At 44.2% G+C, this 6,000-nt stretch overlaps 1 protein-coding gene and 1 long non-coding RNA gene across 3 annotated transcripts in view; one reads left to right on the plus strand and one right to left on the minus strand.

Moving 5' to 3' along the window:
* Positions 1–5,541, minus strand: part of veph1 (ventricular zone expressed PH domain-containing 1) — a 41,551-nt gene extending 36,010 nt beyond the window's left edge. For both annotated transcript variants that reach the window (XM_086126161.1, XM_086126160.1), the window contains exon 1: positions 5,403–5,541. The gene's annotated coding sequence lies outside the window, so the exon portion shown is untranslated. The remainder of the gene's footprint in view (positions 1–5,402) is intronic.
* LOC147197042 (uncharacterized) lies at positions 5,053–6,000 on the plus strand. Its single transcript, XR_015102529.1, has 2 exons — positions 5,053–5,145; positions 5,271–6,000. It is a non-coding gene; the product is annotated as an uncharacterized LOC147197042 (long non-coding RNA).

Consider the following 6,000-nt stretch of genomic DNA (forward strand, 5'->3'; position numbering starts at 1 on the left):
TACGTGGTTTATTGGCAGTGCAATATAGTACGCATGTATGGTGCAATGAGTTATGTGAAATAGTAAACATTATGTAACACAACCCTTAAAACCAGTTTCTGCATGAATGAATGTGTTTATAGTTTACTGGCTTCCAAGCAGGGGCGGTTCTGGATCAATTTCACTGAGGGGGCCGGATTGGGGCCAGGGGTTTTGATGGGGGGGCACATTCAACCCAGGGCTAAAAAGACAGATTCGAAATCTTATTTGACTTTTTATTTCTTCAGACTTTGAAATTGTAGTCATAACATTACACTGATGAGAAAAAAACAGTATTAGGAGGGCTAAAATGTCTGCAAGCGTAACAATACGCCGTGTCCATCTGTTGAGAATATTCAAGCCAGGGGATGATATGGTACCAGCCTGCCGGGGACAAAAATTGCAAATAAGATAAGATAAGATAAGATAAGAAAACCTTTATTAGTCTCACGATGGAGAAATTCCCGATTCACAGCAGCAAAGTTATGAAAGGAAGAAGTAGAACAACAAAATATAGGAGCTGCTGGAAAGGCAGCCACTCACGCAGCGCCATTTTGAAGTCAAAATAACAAAAATAACACAACGCAACACATAGGACACAGACAGTCGTGCAATCTTCACCACTTTTCTGCATTCACTTTGTTCTCTGAAGCAGTTATAGATGAAAGAGGAGAGGATCAAAGTGTCCTTTTCACCAGTGGATCAGTTCACCATGGATCACCAGTTTCATGCTGAAAATGTGCACACGTCTGCTACAAGCTAAGTTAAATACACTGAAGCTAGATGTTTTACATGCATATAATTATCCAAATTTTAAAAGGCAATGTCTTATATATTGATCCTGTTAAATAAAAATTAAAATAAAAAGGGAGACTAAAAAACTTACACACACACACGCACACACACACACGCACACACACACACACACGCACACACACACACGCGCACACACGCACACACGCAAATAGCACTCGTGTTGTGGTAATTTCCTTCTCTGCGGACTGCTTCTCATTTTCCCGCTCATTTTTAAGTGGCGCAGCGCACTAAAGGGTCCGACTAGAATGTTAAATCACGCACTTTGTTTCCACCTTTCGCGTCGGTGACTCGGCACGATTGCATAATCTGCGCTCGGAGGGGGGGGCCACAGGGGGGGCCAGAATCGGTGCTACAGGGGCACTGGCCCCCGTTGCCCCCCCCCCCCCCCCCCAGAACCGCCACTGCTTCCAAGTTCAAACGTAACCAAAGTAAGAAAACTGCATCCATCTATCCATCCATTTTCCGATCCGCTTTATCCTCACGAGGGTCGCGGGGCGTGCTGGAGCCTATCCCAGCTGTCTTCGAGCAGTTGGCGGGGCACACAGAGACGACCAACCATCCACGCTCACAATCACACCTAGGGACAACTTCGAGTGTTCAGAAAACTGCATTTCCTTGCAAAATCATTGCTTGTGTAATTATATTCTTAGTGCAAGGAAATTTGAAAAATTATCAAATGTATGTTATTATTTAGGGCGGCCCGGTAGTCCAGTGGTTAGCACGTCGGCTTCACAGTGCAGAGGTACCGGGTTCGATTCCAGCTCCGGCCTCCCTGTGTGGAGTTTGCATGTTCTCCCGGGGCCTGCGTGGGTTTTCTCCGGGTGCTCCGGTTTCCTCCCACATTCCAAAAACATGCATGACAGGCTGATTGGACGCTCTATGTTGTCCCTAGGTGCGAGTGTGGGCGTGGATGGTTGTTCGTCTCTGTGTGCCCTGCGATTGGCTGGCAACTGATTCAGGGTGTCCCCCGCCTACTGCCCGGAGACGGCTGGGATAGGCTCCATCACCCCCCGCAACCCTAGTGAGGATCAAGCGGTTCGGAAAATGGATGGATGTTATTATTTATAGAAAGAAATGTGTATAATATTTGTACAGACAGTATTTTCTCAACCCATCCTTTTTTTTTTTATCTCGCTTGCCTTCATTCAAGTCACGGCTACATTTGATTCAAAATCAACTTAAGCGGAAGAATGTCCATTTTGAAACTATCCTCCTGGAACTACTAATCACCCGGCTCCAGCTGAGCGAGCGCAGGAATGCAACCTTTAAACCCACAAAAATTCCAGTGGGACAATCACCTTTGGATACCTTAACAGTTCACAACAACTTGATCATCTTTGTTTGTTTGTTTTTTTACACTGGTCATGTTTAAGCACTGGAGCTATGCAATCGACATCTTGCAGTCAAATGAATATTGTATTAAACTGACGAGCAATGAATGGGGCCTTAGGTGAGGAGGGTGAGTGTGATGGGTGGTGAATGCTGGGGGACCCTGTGAGAGTGAGGGGGTATGCGAGGGCAATTCGACGTAAGGCTCTCTTGCTCTCTTTCTGTTCATGTGGCCCACCGGCTTTCCTACTGTCTTCACTCGGCACACTGCTCGAGGGAGAACACTGGCTCTTTTGTCGCGCCTAAAAGACAGAGCCCTCCCTCCTTCGCCACCCCGTGTCTGCACGTCTCACTGTTTCATTCAGCCCCGTCCAACTGTGAAATTTGCACCTGCATTGCCTGTGAGACGTCTCCCACACATACAAAAATACTTTCAGGATGACGTTAGGTGTATTGTACACATCATAATTATTTTGGACAATTTATATCGCATTTACAAACCAAAGATGAGAGTGAACATCCGGTAGTATCCGTGGCACGTTCAATCTTTGGGTGGACATGATGGAATGTAAGAAGTGTACTTCACAACCTATTGCCTGAAACGGCTCACTTGCCAAGGGAAATGTTGGCGGCACGCTAGCCGATTGGCTGACAAGAGGTTGTGGGTTCAAATCCGGGCTCTGGCCTTCCTAGCCTTCCCCATGTCATTGTTGTTTCACACTGTACACGCTAAAGTACGGACACCTGAAGTCAAACATTATAGCGCGTGTTGTTGATTATTGGAAAGTTGGAGGCCAAAGAGAGAAACGTGCATCCGCCCTTGGTTAATAAAAAAGTGAATCTGTTACAGAGCCGCTTCCTTTGCTGCTCATGCAATCTTCTACAAAAGTGTGCTTTTCTAATAGAATTCACAGTGTGAAATAAGCAGTCCAATACAACACGGCAGTGGCATAAAGACAAAAGTCAGTTTGCCAAATTATATTTGCACACAAGTTTAGATCTTCCTTTGCCTCATAGATGGATGAATACGACATTAGTTTGCACTGTCTGTATGACAATCCTACAAATTCAAATTTCAAGCACTTTTAGTGAACTGTAGTCAAGTGGACCACACTTCAGGTTATTAAGACAGACTCACATGGCCATCTGAGCTGAGCAGCTCGCATATTTGGATTAGAACGGTTCTCAGTAGGTCACAAACACCCACCAGGACCAAACAATACCAGGATTCTGGATCAAGATTACCCTCCTTTATCAATTGTATCCTATTTTGATGTTATCTTTATCCACCTGTAAAAATTCTCTGATGACGCCGCAAAGGTGGGTTGTATTCAGTCACAACTGACGTAAATCGAGGCGCACAAATACACAAACATGCATGTTTAGGACATTTGTAAGTAAAACATCCATAATTTTTCCTATGACATGCTGAACACATGTTTCAAAATACACATTGTAAGGTGAATAATATGTGCAGGGCCTGGCGCTAAAACTGGGATAATTTATGCAGTGGATTACAAGAATGGATATATGCAAAAAGTCACCAAAAGTCTGCCTTCAAGACCCCTCAATAGGAGTCTGTCTGTGTGTGACTTGGGACAAAAGGGAAAGTTCTCCATTATTTATGCGGCTCCAAATAGTTGTGAATTATACGCTTACAAGAGCGGCAGAAAATAGCCTCATTAAAACTAGACTGAGCATAAGGGAAATAAATTGGGGAATAGTTGTCTTTCCCTCCCTAGGACAAGATAAAGACCTATTTTTATTCAAACAATTTGTACCCTTCTGGGATTTATCTTTGTCACCACATGCGCTCCACATGCACCCAACATTGATTGGATGATCACTGAACAAAACTAAAACAGTTGGCAAAGTTTCAAATGAAACTGAATCATGGCAGTTTATTTTTTTTCCTACGGGCAAACCAAAAGCCAACAATTAATACTCTAGAATCTTCATAAGCCAATGCGAGTGCAGCGTAATCAGACAGATTGGATGTATCCTTGTCAATGCAAACTTGACATCATTGAAATACATTGATTGCTGACATATACGGGCCCAAGTGGCCACGTTTGTCCAAACAACTGAAATAAACACATAATAAACACCTGATTTAAATCTCAACTACAGAGTAAGCATCGACCATTTCATATCATGTAAATATGGTGCGTTTTGTGTGTTAATCATTAAATAATAAAAAATAATTACAGAGAATGGCCAAAGAAGTACAGTAATGGCGTGGGGGTTACCATTGTCGACATTAATGGGAGGAAGGCTCTGTCGGGGTCCAAAACTGTAAATGTCATGTAATGTTAAGTATGTATTTATGCATTACTGTTTACGTCTCTGCTGTCACTGCCTACATTTGTCATTCGTAGAGTTACTTCATGCAATTTGGGCATCCGCAGGTTGTTCCATGAATGCAAACAAAGCCATGGTGGATGTAAATAGACAATTTTACAGAAAATTGGATATAGGCCTGACATTGGAATTGGGCTCCTGAACTTGATAATAGAAAGAAATCTACCACTGGCATTAGTTGGGCCAATACTCCACTCAACTGAATATCCCCATTTCTGGATACGGCACTTGGATTGCCTCTTATTAGATTGTGCTGGTGTATCTAATAAAGTGACGATGTGTGCACATGAACAAGTGAATGAAGCAAGTAACATTAACTAGATGAGATAGCACGGGAACAAAACAAAGTTTTCCAAGTCAATATGGGTGTACACTATTAATAAACGGATAGAATATTAACACAATACAACATTGGTTCTACAATCTCACAAGTCTTTGACCTTGAAAAGTGTCCCCCTCGATTCCTTTCTGCCTTCACACAGTCGGACCTCATCATGAACGGGGAGGGAGGGGGGGGGGCTGAAAAATGTGAGTAATGCGACTGAACTGGCCTCTAAACTCCAAACACATTCCATTGGATTTAGGCGCCGAGAGGGCGACGACTGGATGGAGGCAAAGCAGGTGGAGTACAACAGTATGCCGTCGTTTTAATAACAAGTAACTCTCATTGCCCCTTGACTATATACGAATGGTTACAATTGTATCCTTCGTCGCTCTCCTTGCCCAACCGATGCCTCTGCATGCAGCCAACTTTCCCGAAATCAAGGAACGACGGCGACGTTCACGCCAATTGCCACCGCGTCTCGAATGTCAACAAGCTGAGCAACATGACAACCCGATTCGCCCTTTCCGAACCCCCACAGCGTCGTGCCGCTTACCTGCGGAAGAATTAGCAGTTCATGTCAGCCCAGCGGCTCCCATGCAAGATATGCAACACATAACAAGACATGTTTTTATCCGGACGAGCCCTTGGTACAAGCTTCAAGTTCCCCCCACAGTCTGAAGCCCATTCCATCTCCACCGGCTATTATTGGAAAGCGCGCCATCGTGCGGTGAAAAAGGGTGCAGCCCGCAACAGGTGGACGGTTGGTTGACAGGCTTGGATGCTGACTTCAAGGACAACTGAAAGTCACAGAAACAAACCAATTGGCAGAGCAGTATATTTGTGGAAAACAAAAGACTATATATAGATAGATAGATCAGTCGCAGGGCACATATAGAGACAAACAACCATTCACTCCCACATCTACACTGTCACCAAGTGAGAACCGATCCCACACTGCCCGCACACGTGTCAGGCAAGTGTACCACTACACCATCAGGGACTAGGCTTATTGCCATTCGGTTCATTTAATAATGTATGTTTCAATACATGAGCTCATTCGGAAAGTGGCTGGCTTTTACCAAAGGTGAGCTGACCTGAGTTGTTTAACTCGTCTGGGCGGAAATACCATCAAATAAAAGCTGGAATTCTGA

Source organism: Hippocampus guttulatus, chromosome 12 (assembly GCF_054856545.1).
Source record: "Hippocampus guttulatus isolate MCC_2025c chromosome 12, RoL_Hgut_1.0, whole genome shotgun sequence".
NCBI classification, from domain to species: Eukaryota; Metazoa; Chordata; class Actinopteri; order Syngnathiformes; family Syngnathidae; genus Hippocampus; species Hippocampus guttulatus.